This window comes from Protopterus annectens, chromosome 3.part0, assembly GCF_019279795.1.
Source record: "Protopterus annectens isolate FY-2018-M chromosome 3.part0, PAN1.0, whole genome shotgun sequence".
NCBI lineage: Eukaryota > Metazoa > Chordata > Ceratodontiformes > Protopteridae > Protopterus > Protopterus annectens.
Genome location: NC_056731.1, coordinates 1,860,908,605 through 1,860,926,812, shown reverse-complemented (window position 1 = coordinate 1,860,926,812; position 18,208 = coordinate 1,860,908,605). Strand labels below are relative to the sequence as shown.

Below are 18,208 nucleotides of genomic sequence, written 5' to 3'. Positions count from 1 at the left end.
TCCCCTAGAGAAGCTGGATTTCCACTTAGTCATATTTACTGTCAGGCCTAGGGGTACCAGCTAACTGCCAAATCAGACCGTTTTGACTGGCTGGACCAAGGCAAACTACTTCTACTGGAAAAGACCAAAGTAGAATTCCCAACATTCCCCTGCAAATGGACCCAACTGAGAGGGGTGCTGCACTCACCTCTGATCTTTACTGACATCCAGCCAGCTGCATAGAAAAGTCAGTGCCAGTCTGCCCTAAAAATGATAATAAATTCAGGAATAAGCCTCTATGATGGAACTCCCGAATTAATGAACTGCACAACAAAAGGAGGAAATACTGAAAAATTGTAAGAAATCCCTATTCCCTTACTGGGCACTATCAGAGCATCAAAGATGCCATTCAAACTGGTCATACTGAGATTGTGGTACAGAGAGAATCGGGAAATTTACCCTATCCCCAACTGTAGTGCGATCTTGGAGATGGTATATATAATTAGCGAGGGGGAGCATAGCCTCCCCCCAAGCAAAATTCAATGAATAGCATTTTGAATGAAATGCCATTTGTTGAACTGACTGTTCGATGATGTGATATAGATCCCTCTTACCTCATGACTACAACGAAACATGCTGACAAATAATTTAAAGAGCACTATTACAAAATTTAAAACCGGGTACAAGCTTAAGGTTACTACAACTAAAGCAAACTACAAATTTTCCTTAGGTTATATACTTCAAACAGTGCATGGAGCTCATCCCCAATATCATACCCCATTCCAATCCCAAGGATATAGCAAATAGCAGAAAAAAACAGTGCTAGTTTTATTCCTCCTACCCACATTTATGCCCTTGCTGTCTCTGAAAATTTAGCTTTTCCTGCAATCACACTGGAACAAGTCTTCAAATCCTTTTCAAGGACTACAAATATTACTAGTATGGGATCAGTCAACACACCAGGCTGGCCTCTCATAAGTGCCAATTATACACTATCTGAGCTTCTACTTAAACTGTTCAACCTCAGCTTATCCCCAAGGTTTCTGCCCAATGAGGGACTGTTCTCCAGACATTTTCTTACACAATGGTGGCCCCTCTGCAGATTTGGACAATTATACTCCAATCAGCCATGGAACACATCGCAGAACATATTTATGCAAACTTGGGCAACTTACCATATTTAGCCAACAATTAGTTTGTTTTTGTAAAGGACAGGTCCTGTTTCATGAGACTATTAAACATTTTTGAAAATGTTCCAGTGGCTGTGGACAGTGGTCACTTCCAGCTTGCTGTTTATCTTGACCTGGCCAAGGCTTTGGGCACCTTGCCCCATGCTGGTATTATTGAAAAAGATATACAAGCTTAATGCAAGTCCCTATGTTGTCCGCTAGGATCATACCTGGTCTCCAGCCCAAAGTAACATTTGCAGCTCATTACTCACAGTACCAAAAATCACCATTAAAAATCCAAATCACTTCCATAGTTGGTTAGATGGTTGCCATTATGAAGCTAGTATGTACCATTAATATGGCCTACAGAGTTGTCGTGTATTTTGTATATACCTGCAAATGAAATCAGTACCTGAATATTGGGGTGTCTGTTCCTTACAGTGATCTCTAGTGAAATGGCAGGCTGCCAGAAAGGCACTCAATGTTCTGAACAAATGTCATCTATGCTTACCTCACTTTGAACAAGACCATGAACAGGTTAGGCATGGCCTCCTCCTGAGTGACAAGAATGGGAAATGAAACAGTGGGCTAATGGGTAACTTCATATCTCATTTCAGAGTTTTTTTTCTTCATTTATTTCCAGATTTAAACCTTCAAGTTGATAATTACACTAATTAGTTCATTACAGAAATGCACCATCTCCAATATGTTCTAAAGGCAGTCTTTATGATCAGACCTAGGATTACCTTGTCACCTGAAGTTCTGCTTGTTGACGCTGTTAGAGAATACTGCACCCAATGTCAAAAGGTTAAGACAAAAGTAATAAGGAGTTCTTTATAGGGAGTTTTGCCACACAAACACATTACAGTTATAAGCTCTTTGCACAGCACATTATTATAGTCAAGGCCTTCCTCCTGATGTGGTACGAAAGAGCTATCATGTTTCTGGTTTGGTCTGTAATGCATCTTTTTGTACGTCTACTCAGGACATGAGCCATTTTTGTGGCCAGCAAGTAGCAGTATTTTGGAAAGCTTGGTATATATATATATATATATATATATATATATATATATATATATATATATTTTTTTTATCTAAGACCACCACCACCACAACTTTTCCACATTCTGCGACTGTACTGCATGTATATTACTTCATACGAAAGGCATGGGTGCAAGCTGACCAGGTAGTGGTGACTAGCAATGCTTTAAATCTTTGCTGAGCTCAGAATGAGAAAAGAGTGGGTTAACCACAAGTGTAATAAAAGACAAAGTTCAGATAATCACGTGCAGCTAAAGGGTGCACAGAAAGAGCTGTAATTATGCTGCAAGTGATCACAGCTCAGATAATGGCTCAGACCATTGCAAGAGTCATAGGGAGGGAAAGATGTGGGTTTACTTGCTCACTTTTCTTAGGGGGAGGTTTGGGGTTCAACTCTAGTGGAAGCTACAGCCCACAGTGCAACTGGTACAGTGTTAGTGAACATTTCTGTCACTAGACTAAGGGTGAGACCACTCTCAAAACGTATGTCCCACTGTGGTCTAGCCTTAAACAGTGATGTCAGCAAACAGAAGGTGAAAAAAAAAAAAAAAAAAAAAAAAGAAGAACAATGGCCAAAAATAACAGCAAACAAAAACACCACAAACCAGAGGGCAAAACAAATGCAGGAACACTCTTAAGCGTACTAAACCTTATTAACTCTGCTTTTATCCAAAAAGGACTTCTTCAGAAATGGCAATCACAAAATAGCTACTTAAATAATAAAATCAATCCAATTAACTTTCAATAATAAACAATTAATTAATAAGCCAATTACAACCTCTAATAAGCTCTACAAAAATGTTTTGTAAAAAATATTTGGTAAAAATATTAAATAACACAAAACCAACTAACAACTTCTGTTGTTGTTGCTCTAAATTATTATTACAACTGTTAGGTCAGACCATACATCTATATTTCAAGGAACATTTAATATTGGTAGTTTCATTCAAACATGGATGTTAATCAGCATTTGGTCTGATTTGCCATAAAGTTTCTCTTTTCTCTACATTATTTTTTATAGCCCCCACCCTATCTATCTATGGGGATTTATTCCAAAACATAAAAAAAAAAAGTTTCATAACTTTTTATAATGTTAACATACTAATGACTGTGTTTATAAAGGGGGATTACTTAACTCGCACGGGCCTTAAGTAACTCCAGCCAGCGAAAGCAGCTGTAATGGTGCCAGGTTCTGCGCCTCTCCCATGCTACATGCTTGACATGAAGGGGAAGATCAGCGTCCCACAGTCTAGCAAGGTATAAAAATACCACACAAACGTGTACAAATTTGAGCATGGATTGACTGGAGAGAGCACTTACAGAGAACCTGCACTGCCACAACAGACCACTTTGGGAGGATGGGAGGTGACTATCACCACAATGACCGAATCAAGCCATAAAAGTGAGTCTTCAGTATCATGTACTGGGGGTCGGTAGTCAGGCAATGCTTTACCCCATGTCCCTGCAATTCTTTATGGAATATCTTCAATACGTCTTCTGGGGCCAGAGATACTTGTCTGCAGTATATCCAGTTTGATTGTTAATGCCTACATCAAGGGAATGTTAGTAAGAGACTTCAGTGGACACAGACATTTGCATGAGTAACAGCTCACAGAGACAACAGCTTTTGATAGGTATAACACAAAGACCATGCAACTTGATAATTGTCTAGGTTCTTTCAGATATCCTCAGTAATGGAAATACTACACGATTTTAACTTTATAATTAAAATACATAAAAAGAGAGAGACTTCAAGCAAGATATCTTTCTGAAAATACCACAAAGGAGTTATCCATGAGACAAAAACAGCAGAAGATAAAAATCTTGCCAAAGGTAAGAGCAAACTCACTCAAACCAAGGAAGAAGTTATCTGTGCAGGTCATCTAATGAAGTTATGCTCTCAAACCCTGCTGAAGAAAAGCCAACAAAACAGCTAAAACAGACTGTTTCCAGTCCTAGATACTGTGAATAATAGCAATTCAGATGAAGAAGTCTCAGTGGAATTTTTTTTCACTGAAATCTGCAAAATGAATCCAAAATGGCCAATTATATTCAAGCCATGATAAGAGGCAACTCCAAACTGTGACTGAGAAAAATGTGAAGCTCAAAGACCTTACAGAGGCCATGAAAGCACAAACACAGTGTACATGGAGAATACTAACAAATCATGAGGACAGATCCACTTCACACAGAAAAAAAAACTGATTTAGAACCATACTCAAGGGACTAGAATGAAAATCATGACTGCTTTATGAAAGGGACTGCCAGAACACATCAAAATGGATAGGCACACCATGCAGTATGGAGACCACAAAAAATCCTAGGCCACCAAGCCAAATGCTGGTTTGGTTGCTGCAGTATCAGCAAAAAGAAAAGATACTACCACAGCTTTGGCAGAGACGAGCCAAGTAGCTATGTGGAGAGAGTAGGATCCATGTGGATTAGGACTCTTCAGTGTCCATGAGAAGAGCAGCCTTCCAAGTAGTCATGCAGATGAATACAGACAAATGTGTTCAAAATGTTATACCCAGTGGGCTACAACATACAGCTTCCCCAGGGGTCCTCAAATATTCTCAAATGTGCAATAGACTACAGGAATTCTGGAAAATATGCAGAAAATATTGCTCCTGAGAAGAAGACAAAAGTCCCCTCCAAATGAAAAGGCATATGGAACAAGTTCAAGTGGGAAAGAAGACGCAACGGAAAGACCTTTTTTCTCCAGTTATTCAAAGAAAATGTGTTAACAAGATGGCAAGGAAGAGGAAAGAAGAATAACACTGCGAATTAATGCTACTGAAGTAGAGAGGGTGAGAATATATGAAAGATACTTCTTTAAGAATGAAATGAAGGGTTCACTCCAGTGCAACTATTTTGAGTATGTATCTTTAACTCCTAGTGGATGTGGCCTGAGCCTTTAAAAATTAAATTATCACCTTACAATTCTAACAAATACTCATTGACAGAGGTCAAATATCAATTGTGTTTGCCATCATGTATGCTTCAAGATAAAATATTTTTTAAACCTTGTATGTAAACCTTGTTGGAATTGTTATTGCATAATTAATGCATAAAATATGCATATACAGTATAGAGTTAACTGCAGATGCAACTGTTAAGTGAACTAGTGAAGCTGGAGTAGGGCTTCCTTTTGGTTCCATAATCATGAGAGAGTAGTTTGCAGTTTAAAGCTCCAATTTTTTTCTTAATTTTGTTTTACACACAGCGGATCCTTTTCTTTGATCTGATTGGGGGACGCTGCCTTTTAACTAATGAAAACTGCCACTGAAATTCAAAACGGTGGAAGAGGGCTGCTAATTAGCTGGCAGGCTAACATGCACGCCACAAACAACAAATGCCTGAAGGGCACCAAGTATTAATGATGAGGTACAGTAACCAAAACAGATAATCTGTATGATCTGGCACTATACATGAATGTTCAGGTCTTTCCTAAAACCAAGAACCTGTGTAAAAAAAAAAAAAAAAAAAAAAAAAGGATTCACTTCTAGTTCACTACACAATTTATATGTTAGACCATTGTAGTGTACAATGACTGTCAAGTTTAAAATGAATTTTCGAGAACTGGTAAGACAACTACAAATACAAACTGATGAGAGGTTACTATATAAACAATACCATAAGTGGGAGAAGCCAAAAGGCAGAATGTGCATTGGTGCAGTGGAGCCCCTTCCCTTGTCTTCCTTCCTTTTTTCCTTTCTCCACTGAGCTAAATGGAGGAAGACAACTTCCGTGTGTTATTTGTCCCTAGCTAACAACAATGAGAATGAGAAAAAATGACGCACTTTATTAGCTTTGAATGACAGAGGATAGCTCATTCAGTCACAGTAATCAATGTGAGATCGGGTCTATATTAGATCACCGAATGCTTAAAGTGGACACTGATTAATAGACCCTATGTTTTTTCTAGGGAAAAAATTGCTGTTCCATCAAAATAAAAAAATAAACTTCAAAACATACATTATGGGGGGCTTGAACTCATATACTAACTCTGAGACCGCACTAAACTGCGAGAAAAACGTAAAAGTAAAGGCAAAAAACAATTTTTTCCCAGGGAAAGAATTCGGTTAAAAGCCGCTTCAATATTTTGCCATTTCAGGCTTTTGAGTTCGACCAAGACGCATGTGCCTTTGGTCTTCTAATAGGGAACCATGAGATCTACTGTTATGTTTGATTGCCAGAGACCAGCATGGTGACAGCTGATTATAGGGGACTGCGTTGAGGGTTTCTGACTCACAAATGCATATAGAGAATACTACATGAAGAAATACTATATTATAAGGGTGCACATCACTTATGGAGGCAAAGGAGACTGGTGTCATACTTGGACAGGAAAGTCAGGAATATACAGCAGAATGAAAGGGGAGGAGATGCCAGTGAAACAACACAGAAAACAAAAGGTATCTGGCAACAGGAATAGCACAAGGCAAAAACTGGCATGTAAAAACAGATGGCACTGGGGTACTACTAGGTACAAAGAAATTAAAGTTATGGAGCAGAATACTATAGAGAATGCAAATGTATACGGGTTTACCAACCCAGTTAATAGAAATAATCATTGTCCAACTTAAACATAATAGGGTTCGTATAACAGTACTCCAAAATGTATCCAACTCAAGAGGAGCATTTAAAACCAGAGTGTGGGAGGGTGTAACGTAGCATCTGAGGAGGCCCATAGATAAGTAATTTTACTGGTAACAGAGGGAACAAACATGGAAGTGGAAAAACATTTAACTGGCAAGCCCAAGTGTTAAGTAGCAGTGAAGGGGCAATTCCAATGATTAAGGGAGATGGTAGTAATGGTGTTATTTACCACCTAAACCAGACTAACACATTTAGTAGGGTGATGGCATGCATCATGGAATTCCACGAAGAAATGTGAACACTTCTAAGCGATTGGAATTTGGTAACTAGATGTGACAGAAATAAAGACCACAGCAGCAAAACAATGGTTTCCAACAGCAACAACATAGCATAGGTATACGAAGTGTTCAGAACAGGAAGGTCTGCTAGATGTGTGAAAGGAGGTAGAATGTGAGGAGAAAAAGGAGGTCTACATGCATTGCTCACCAAAATACCAGTAAATGTCATGAACAGACTGGGTATTTATATTTAAGGACTTCACTGATAAAATCAAAAATAACGGAACAGGGACAATAATATTCTGACTATGCAATGCTGATCCTGAAGGTGGACCAGGAACAAATTCCCACCAATTAAGAGAAAGACATTTGAAGAATGGAGATAAGGAAAAAGTGAAAATGCAATAAGTCAAAGAAATGCAATTCAGAAATGAGAGCCTGTAAGAAATTAACAAGGGAGGAGGTTCAGCGATTTTATTTTAATTTTACATTTGTTAACCGGGGAAGTCCGACTGGACACAGGTCCATTTTCAGCGGTGGGCCAGGGAGAAAAGCTCCACATAACAATAAGACAATATGAGAGTATATATGCTTGACATAAGAAAACATATGAGTATATACTTATTCATTCAAGAATACACACAGTCATACATAGGTGACAATTACTGGGTAATAAAAATAGTGAATGATGTTTACGGCTGGAAAGGAAAAAGAGAAAGAAAAATTAAATTTAAAGTTTTTTTGTTTTTTTTTTTACTAGAGGAAGGTTACTGTTCTGTTTAGAACCTTACACAAGTTAAATAGGGCATTGTAATGGTCTTAACACTGGATAACAAGTACACAATGAGAGATGGGGCAAGATGGAAGGAGCAGGATGAGCAAAGGAAATTACATGGAAGGCTCTAGAACTGCAGCTGAAACAGCCTGCGGATGGGGGAGAAAGAGAAACACAGACACCAGGCAGATTTAAATGAGAGTAACAGAACAGTGCAGACCAAATACTTACGTTTCAAAGGATAGCACTAAAGGGGATACACTTCACATTTATCCACAAGGCAATCAGGCTCAGACAAGAAGCAAAGAGGGCAGTATTTAGAATCAGAGACGAAGGGTCTGAGCAGACAGAAACCAGCAGCACAGAAAGCATTTTAAGGGGATTTAGGGATCGTTATGAACAGTTATATAGGGAGGAAGGGGCAAAGGAAAAGCAGAAGGGACAGAAAGGATTTAGGATGGAGAATTGCCAAGTGTAACAGAGGAGTAATTGGGATAATAAATGTAACTGATCACTCTGAAAGAGCTAGGGGAGGCAATGAAAAGGCAGGTTAATGGCTGATGGCAATTCCCATACTGTGGAAGACTGGAGGAGAGAAGTTCTTAAATTTCTGTCAAGGAATGAAAAATAACACTCAGAATGTATGAGATTCTTGAGAAAGGCACCGATAGCGTCATACCATAAAGAGAGGAAGGCTCCTTTAAATTCCTCCTTTTACAAACCATATCCGTTTTAAAACAAGACTACAGTGAATGCCTTTCAGGATGTGGAAAGGCATGTCTTCATATTAGAAGTAATCTGTCTGGATGCAGAAAAAGTGTTCCATGGAGTTGAGTGCATGTCCTTACTTCAGATTAATGAAAGGACAAGAGGCCCCATGATACAATAGGGAGTACTTAAAGGAATGGCAGCCAGAGGAAAGGTCGTGGCCCAACTGTTTGAGGAGCTACTTACAAGATGGGTCAGACAAGGCTTCCCTTTGTCCCCAATGTGGTTTGCTCTATATGTAGCCCCTTGCAAACCAGCTTAGGAGCACTTAAAGCATTCAGAAGATATCAATGGGACAAATCAGATCTTAAAAATAGCAGTGCACACTAATATTCTGATTGTCAGCCAAACTGCAGAATAATGAAAAATTATATTAAATATTTGACAAGTATGGGACCACATCAGGGTACAAAAGCAACAAAGGAGTCAACCCTAAAATCAAATCAGCAAGCGAAGAAAGGGTGAGATATCCAAAACATATGCAAAATTGAGTAACTTAAGAATTTGGGAACTTGGTTGAGCATTACTGTTCAGAAAGCTGCAAATATAGCTACGTGAGGTTCAAGCTGAACTATATAAAATGAAATATGATTCTACTGGAACTAAGATAATAGTACAGCATATACTTATTTAGATCAAGCTTTTTTGTTTTTTGGGGGGAAAGTAAAACTTAACTGGGTGACCGATTTTTTTTTTCTGGGTGGGTTTCCGATGACAAGTAGTATGGAATAAACCTGAATTACCAAAGGGAAGGGGATAATATGAATACAACAGGACTTCTTTTGAGATTTTCTGGGTTTGGAAGCAGAATAATATTGCACAGTCAGTTCTGAAGGAATGACGGAAGAATCTTCTTTGAGATAGAAGCAAAGAAATGGTTAAGGACATGCTTGCCTTAAAAAGCACCAAGGAGGACAAAGGGAAGACTGTGCGGAGGACAAAGGGAAGACTGTGCTTTTACTGTGTGGGAAAAAGTGACCCCTAATAAAGTACTGGTACCAGATAATCTAGGCAGAAAGGGTAATGAAGTGGAAGGAATGTAGAGACACTTTTTACACTACATATAAAGTACAGTTGTGTACACCTACCATAAATGTAGATGTTAGAGTGCCTTCACTGTTGCAGTCATGACTGTAGGGTTCTCCCCTGCCGGCAGGCAGCCCTCGGTCGGCCAGAATCCCAAAGTCTGGGTCCGGCGTCGGCTGTTCAACCCTGCTCCCTGACGTCAGAGCACCAGGAGTATAAAGCTGACAGCAGACGCCATCTTCTCCAGTTTTTCTTGCCCCAGATGTCAGGAGTCCCAAAATGAAAATGGTCCCAAAACCTTTGCAAATACACCTCAGAAGAATGGTGAAAAAAGGAACCACACAAAAGTAAAAATAAGAGGGGACAGGAGGGAGGGAAACCCAGACTGCAACAGTGAAGACACTCGAACATCTACATTTATGGTAGGTGTACACAACTGTACTATGTTCATAGTGTTTCACTGCTGCAGTCATGACTGTAGGGTAGAAACCCAAAGCTGAAAGAAAGGGAGGTGGTCATAAAGAAGAAGGGGTGGCTAAAAGGCCCTGCAAGACTGCAGAGGCAAAGCCTGCCCTAGACTTAGAGTAGAGAGGCAAATTGTAGTGCTTAGAGAAAGTATGCACTGAACTCCAAGTTGCAGCTTCCAAAATGTCCTTGGTAGGAACTCCCCTGAGGAAGGCTGCAGAAGTGGCAGCAGCTCTGGTGGAATGAGTCCGTATGCTCCCTGGGATTTGCTTTCCATGGTGTGAATAACAAAATCTGATTCCATGAGCAATCCATTTAGAAATGGTTTGTTTAGAAATGGCTTTACCTTGGGAACTTGAAGCATAAGAAACAAACAATTGTTCAGATTTTCTGATGTCCTTGGTTCTGTTCAGGTAAAAACGTAGCTGTCGATGTACCTTTATTTTGAGGAGTGGGGAAAAAGGTTGGCAAGTGGATAGTTTGATTTAAAGCCACTTTGGAAACCACCTTAGGCATGAAGGTCGGATTAGTCCTCAAAGATACCCTGTCTTGATGAAAAATAATATAAGGTTCCACCGCCATAAGAGCTTGTAACTCTGAAACTCTCCTGGCAGAGGTTAGTGCCAACAGGATAGCAGTCTTCCAAGATAAAAACTTGATGTCAGCAGAAGTGGCAGGCTTAAAAGGAGGCAAGGTTAGCTTTTCCAAAACATAATTGAGATCCCAAGCGGGAATAGGAGGAGATCTAGGAGGTCTTAAGTTCTTAGCTCCTCTGAGGAACTGTCTCATGAGCTGGTGGGAAAAGATGGGAGGTTCTGTATTATAATGAGCAGAAATAGCAGAAGCATGGATCTTAATGGAAGAGAGAGACCCTTATATAAGAGATCCGTCAAGTAAAGTAGAACTAAAGCAATGTTAGGAAGAAGAGGATCAGAATCCTGAGCCTGCATCCAGGAACAAAATCTTTTCCATTTTCCTGCATAAGATTTCCTAGTGCTAGGACGTCTGGCTTCCAAAATGACATCCATAACCTGCTTGGGTAGGAAAGAAGAAATCAAAGGCCCTGAATTAACCAGGCCGCGAGTTCTGACATGAGAGTGTAGAACCTGACCCTGATGTTGGGACAGAAGGTTCAGAGACTGAGGTAAAATCCAAGGGGGCTCCAGGCATAGGTTTATTAGAGTTGGATACCAAAACTGCCGAGGCCAATTCGGAGCCAACAAGATTATCATCTTGGGTTTGTCCTGTTTTATCTTCAATAAAACTCGTGGAAGAAGTAGAGGTGGAAAGGCATATCCCGAGAGGTTCCTCCAACTGAATGACAGGGCATCCACTTTCCAAGCCTCTCTGTGGAATGCCCTGGTGCAAAAATTCTGTAGCTGATTATTTAGATGGGATGCAAAGAGATCTATGTGAGGACATCCCCATACTGCTGTTATCATCCTGAATATGTTGGTGTCCAGCATCCACTCGTGTGGATCCGAAAGGTTTCTGCTCAAACTGTCTGCCAGTAAGTTTTGTTTTCCTGGTAGAAACTGAGCTTGAAGATCCAGATTGCAAGTTAGAGCTGTGTTCCATAAATCCATGGCTAGTCTGCAAAGGGGGTAGGAATGAGATCCCCCTTGCTTGTTTATGTACCACATAACTGCGGTGTTGTCTGTCCGTATTAGTAGTTGTCCTCGTTGTATGAAATTCCTGAAGGCCAATAGAGCTTTCTGAATGGCTAACATTTCCTTTAAGTTGATATGCAGGTGCTTCTGATCCTTTGTCCAAAGGCCCTGCAGACCATTGCCCTGAAAATGGGCTCCCCAAGCATAATCCGAGGCATCCATGGTTAGAATCTGAGAGGCAGGAGGTAGACGGAAGGGCTTCCCTTTGTTTAGAGCACATGCCCTGGACCACCAAAGAAATTCCTTTTGAAGGCAGGAATCAGTATGTCCAAACTGTAGTAATGCTGAGACCATACACTTTTTAGGTACCACTGTATTTTCCTCATGTGTAGTCTTGCATATGGTACGAGAAGGATGCAGGAGGCCATGTAACCCAAAGCCTGCAGGAATTTCCTTGCAGATAGATGGGTTAGAGTTGCCAAGGCTTTGAAAGTTGATGCCAGCTGTAATTGTTTTTCGGATGTCAGAAATGCCATCTGGGTTGTAGTGTTTAGAAGAGCACCCAGAAAAGTCATCTGTTGTGATGGTGTCAAATTGGACTTTGTTTACAGAGAATCCCAGGAATTTGAGGAGGTTTTGTACAAAGTCTAGATGCTGGAGGGAGTAAGATATCCTTGCTGTCTGCCTGAATTAGACAATCGTCCAGATAAGGGTAAATTTGAATTCCCTTGAGTCTGCAGTAAGCTACTACTGGAGCCAGGCATTTGATGAAGACCCTGGGCACAGTAGATAATCCAAAGGGCAGCGCAGAGAATTGAAAGTGCCTCGATCCGGCCTTGAACCGGAGGTATTTTCTGCGATCCTGCCTGATGGGAATGTGTAAATATGCCTCCTTTAAATCCAAAGTCACCATCCATGCATCTTTGGACAGCATTGGCAGTAACTGCTGTAGAGTAAGCATCTTGAATTTTGGAATCTCTAGAAAGGTGTTCAAGACTGACAGATCCAGAATGGGTCTCCATGAATTTTGCTTTCTTGGGACTAGAAAGAGCCTTGAGTAAAACCCTTTTACCATCTCTGAAAGAGGTACCTGTTCTATGGCATTCACAGCCAAAAGAGCTTCCACCTGGTTTAAGGCCTCCGTCCATTGATTTTTGGAAGGTCTGGCCATCCGCTTGGCCTTGGCAAAGTATGAAAATGGAATTTGTAACCTCTTAAAATCACATCCAAAACCCATTTGTCCTGGGTTATTTGAGTCCAATTTTGGTAAAGAGAGAGTTTTCCTCCGAGGGGGGCTTCCAGGCAAGACGTTCCTGCAGCCCAACAGAGGGAGTCATTGAGTTTGTTTCCTTTGAGACTGTGGTCTGTCCTCTCCACCCCTAGGGGTAGAAGCAGTCCACTGCCTTGGTCTATAAGCAGCTTGTGTTTGAGGCCTCCCTCTGGAGCGTCTATATCTACCCCTTTGAGGCCCGTCTGAAGAGGGAAAGGACCAGTTTTTTGATGGCCAATTCCTGCTAAATCTAGGAGGCTGTACTTGTAAGAAATCTTTAACTGTTTGCATGGATTTTGCCTTATCCTCCATCTTTTTAATCACCTCTTCAGCTTTAGATCCAAACAAAACACTATGCTGAAGAGGAGCATCCAATAATTTAGCCTTTACTTGTTCAGGTAAATTTTGTTCCTTTAGCCATGCATGTCTTCTAATGACTGTGCCAGAGGCCGCAGCCCTACAAGAAGCCTCCAAGGCATCAAATCCACAGTGTAAAACATGCTTCCCAACTTGTTCAGTGGCATGCAATAAGTCATGTAATTCCTTATCCTCTGTACAGGCAGAAATGGAAGTAAATTTTTGTTTTAAGACAGATAAGAGAAATTGTTGATATTTAAGCATATGAAACTGACAGTTTAAAGCCCTAATGGACAAAGTAGCAGAAGTGTACACCTTTTTGCCCCATCTTTCCAAGGCTCGAGAATCCTTTTCAGTAGGAATAGGATTTTTGGCAGTAGCGGCCTTAACACCCTTAGAAATGGTTTCAGGGTCAGCAGTAGGATTCTTGTATAAAAACTGATGGGAATCAGGAACCCTGTAGTACCTATCAGGCTTAACAGGAGCAGGAGGAAAAGAATCAGGGGTTAAATTAGCATCTGAAAAGGCATCATCCACAATATCCAAAACAGGAGGAATAGCCAGGGGTCTATGTTGGGGAAGAAGAAAATCCCTCAGTCTTTTCTTGGATTCTGAATACTCCTGTCCCTCCCAGTGGAAATGTTCCCTCATTTCATGCAGAGTTTCCCCAACAGAAAAATCCTCAGGAGGAGAAGCTGAAGGAATGGATTCTTCCACATCAGAATCCTCATAAGGAGGAAAAGAATATTCCTGATCAGAAGAAGAAACTGAGGAAACAGAAGCCTGATCAGAGGAATCATAATAAACATCCTGCCTTGGCCTTTTGTCTGGAGGGGGATGAGAACCCCTAATCATTGTAAGTAAATCCTCCGCCATCTTGAGTAACTGTTTCTGTGGCTTGGGAGCCGGTTCAGAAGAGGCCTGTGTTGAAGTCTTTGATTTAGAAGGAGTCTTTGCCTTTGTCTTTGGCTTTGCCTTTACTTGAAGCGGAGTAGGCCTGAAAACCCCTTCAGAAGCCGGTACCTGCACAGCGGCTCCGGACCCATCCGAAGGAGCATTGTCCGAAGGTCCTGCAACAGAGATATTTAAAGGCCTGGTTGGCTCCTCATGAGAGTCCGTTTGACGCCCGGTTCTGAAATGGCCGACGACAGGGGCTGCAAAAGCGCCTCACTGACGACGGCCGAACCTGAAGCTGGCTCCACATGTGCGCTATCATCAGATTTGGACCTCAGAGGCCTGTCTTTATCCTTGCGATGCTTGTGAACTCCAGTAGATGGAACCGTATCCGACGACATTTTGTAGTTAAAGCGTCTACCGAAGTAATGAAAAGCAAAATTGTACCTTCGCTTAATTATACGTTGATTGAATCTAGCACAAAACCGACAACTAGCTACGTCGTGGTCAGGGCCTAAGCAAGGAATACAGTAAGAATGAAAATCCTTATGAGGTATTTGCTTCCCACATGAAATACAATTATTAACTTTTTCTGAAATCGGAGTGGAGCAAGAAAAAAGTTTCCCCAACGGGGTACTTAGCTTTGAGTGGAGAAGAAAGTCTTCGGACCGAAGTAAGTAGAAATATTAGTCAGGAGTCAACCGACCGGGACTTGCGAACTGCTATCACCACACGGCAAGAAAGACTGGAGAAGATGGCGTCAGCTGTCAGCTTTATACTCCTGGCGCTCTGACGTCAGGGAGCAGGGTTGAACAGCCGACGCCGGACCCAGACTTTGGGATTCTGGCCGACCGAGGGCTGCCTGCCAGCAGGGGAGAACCCTAGTCATGACTGCAACAGTGAAACACGATGAACATCTGGCTTTTATAGAGCATCATGGAAGGAATCCCATACAAATTAACACGAGAGGAAAAACTAGGAGCACCCAGAGAGAATTTAGTGCTGGAAACGACAGGGTAATGCATGAAAGATGGCTGATCTCAGGGGTGTTTAAGGAGATAAGCTCCCTGGAAAATACTGCAGAAGGAAAGTATTACAGCAGCATAGGAAAAGCATTTAATATGGGGTTGAGTGCCAAATCAAAAACAGGAAACACTTTGGTAATTGGTTCTCCCTAGATGCAATATTGCAAAAAAAAATACATAACAGGATCATGAATAAAGGGAAGAAAAGGGAATGGAAAGACATAATTGAAGGAAGGAAAACTGAAGTACTGAAGAAGACCCTTGAAGAGTAGAAAAAGGTTATACGAGATAGTAACATGCATCAAAAAGTTTGTACTTTTTTTGTTCCGTACATAGTTAATAGTACATCAATTGTTTTGAGAATGCTTCTAGACCTATTTAAATATGAACAGGCTATAGAACATAGCTGACACCTGGAAAGTGTGATAGTTAAATTCTTGGTTGCATTGTTAACTGTTAAGATAACAGGCACTCTTGCAAACAGTTCACATTGTTATAGCGTACAGAATTATTGCTTGCTTGTTTCAAGTTTCATAAGATTCATCTAAAGTATGTGTGATGCAATGTATTATACAAGTTTTCTTTATTCAAAATCAATAGAATATGCTATTAAAAAGGGAAAAAAAGTGCTCAACATATTGGACAAAAACATTTATCCCTACAAGGTAGCTCTGAGGTGTGTAACAAAATAAAGATGATGTGTTTCTCAAAATAAATTAACTAAACCAAATGAAAAACAATTAAATGCAGCTGTTACTGTGAAATACAGGGCTAAAGCTCCGACATTAACACAGGTGGCCACAGGTTCAATTACCGGCTCGGATGACTGATGGAGCTGGAGGAAGGGATGGGAGCACCCATCCCAGAAGCAGAGTGGTATGTGGGCATCTCTTTGCAATGATCTTTGGTGGAAGCAAATGACATCATTAAAGGAGGCATGGTGAGCAAGGAGGAAGTGAGTTTGGCTGAGCGGCTGCTGAGGTTGGGGAGGAGGGGGCAATACATTGCACTCCCACCCTAGACTGTGATCTATGCTGCCACAATGGAGAGGAGAAAACTGGTAGGTCATACAGAAAATAAAATAAAACAAAAAAACATGGATGGATGCATAGATGTGCCAAGCCCCGATATGCCTAAGAATCTTTGACTGGCCACGGCAATATCAGAATAAGTCCAGGGGGCCAAAGAATTGGTTAGTAGACCCAGCACGGACTGGGCATGGGGGGGGGGCAACAATAATGAATGAAAGGAGGAACAAAAAAGATTAAATGCAGAAGACAAGACTATAATATGCTAGTTATACACTACAGTAAATTACAAATCTTTTTAAATGCCACACAAGAGAGTAGCTTTGGCCACAGCTACTAACTGAGGCAACATCTAGACTTGTCTTTAACAGAGAACAAGGATATCCAATAAAGTGTGCAGGGCTTCCTTGAGCAAAGTACTTTAACTCAGTGCTGGCATAATGACCTTTGAATGCAGTCTGGCTAGTGTTTACATGTCCTTCTCAAGTCTCTTTGGATTCTCTTCAGGTTCTAGGTTTTCTTGCCCATCCTATATCCATTATTACTTAATCTGACTGCTTCCTCTAAATTGCCATGAGTTTTAAATGTGGACAACTTTTCTCCTGGGCCATCCTCATAACTGAATTAGTGGTTCAGTAGGATTATCTTGGGCAACAGAGTGAAACTTGTAGTGGAACTCCATGCACAAACACCGTCAAAAAATAAACACACATGCACTCAACAATGAGGAAAGCTTACCTCGCAGAAAGGTTAAGGAGAGAGTGCTTGTGTGAGAGACAGAACTTCCTCCTTACAGAGGAGTAGGCATGCCTGAAACTGGTACATTCATGGGAGAGACATAAAAAGGAGACAAGAGGGGACAAAGAAATCAGACAACACCTCTGCAGCCGATACGCCACTTGCCAATTTTTACGTATGGTGTTTATTTTCATTTCATCCCCCTGAATTTGAATCTACTAAAGAAAAGAAAATAAGACACCTTGGACTTTGTAGGAAAACAAACACTGCTGCTGGGATATTTTCAAAAGCTCGGCAAACAGTAATGCTGACTTGTACTACAATTATCTTACCTGGAAACCAGTAACAAGCCTTAGACCAGAACTATGGTGCCCGATCTATCCAATCACAATGCCAATAAAACATTTGTTTACTGAAATGCTCAGAGAACTTTGCACATACAACTTGATAATCTATGATGAGAATGTCGTGATTGTGAGCTCCATACAGTGATCACACTGGGGTCTGCAAAACTCACACTAATGTGATGACAGCATGCATGGTTTTAGTGTGAAACTTAGGAAATGGTACCTAGTGGTGGCTCTGGTGATATTCCAATGCTTTGGAGGAGTGCCTCAGTTTCTCGTCTCTTGCGATCCAAGTCAGAATCCAGCTGTACAGCCTCCTTCTTCACATGTTGTTCAGCCTGCAAACAAAGCATAATTTCCTTACTATTATTATTGCTTCTACCCTCTCAGCCTTTACTCCCATATGCTTTAAAAAAAAAACTAACAGTCTGGGTTGTAGAAAAGCCATTAATTATTGCTAAGCTTTGCTACATGTGAACACCATCATCTGTTAAAATAGGAGGTCATGTGCTGCACCATTTTATTGTAAACTGTTGAGATTTATTCTCATTTTGCATTTCCAAAATAAGAGTCATGATGCCAATGTTTTACATAAAATGAAATGCCAAAGTACCCTCCCACCTCATTTTGCAAGCGCACCACTAAAGAAGACTAAAAGCTTAGGGAGCCACAGTGTTAAAAAAAATATACACAATTTAAGTTCATCATTTGCATTTTTAAGGATTATCACTTTTCCAATTTCCTATGGCAATGTACCTTTTAAAGCACACAAACTATATTAACGTATTTTAATTTTCAGATAAAATATTAAAGCTTTAAAATTGGAAATGAATGCTAAG

The 18,208-nt window shown here is 40.7% G+C and overlaps 1 protein-coding gene across 1 annotated transcript in view; it reads right to left on the bottom strand.

Annotated features, from left to right (window-relative positions):
- The window catches only part of LOC122797217 (cytoplasmic dynein 1 intermediate chain 1-like), a 796,503-nt gene extending 778,800 nt beyond the window's left edge, over positions 1–17,703 (bottom strand). The window contains exon 1 of the mRNA XM_044066048.1: positions 17,593–17,703. The gene's annotated coding sequence lies outside the window, so the exon portion shown is untranslated. The remainder of the gene's footprint in view (positions 1–17,592) is intronic.
- Positions 17,704–18,208: the final 505 nt, after the last annotated feature.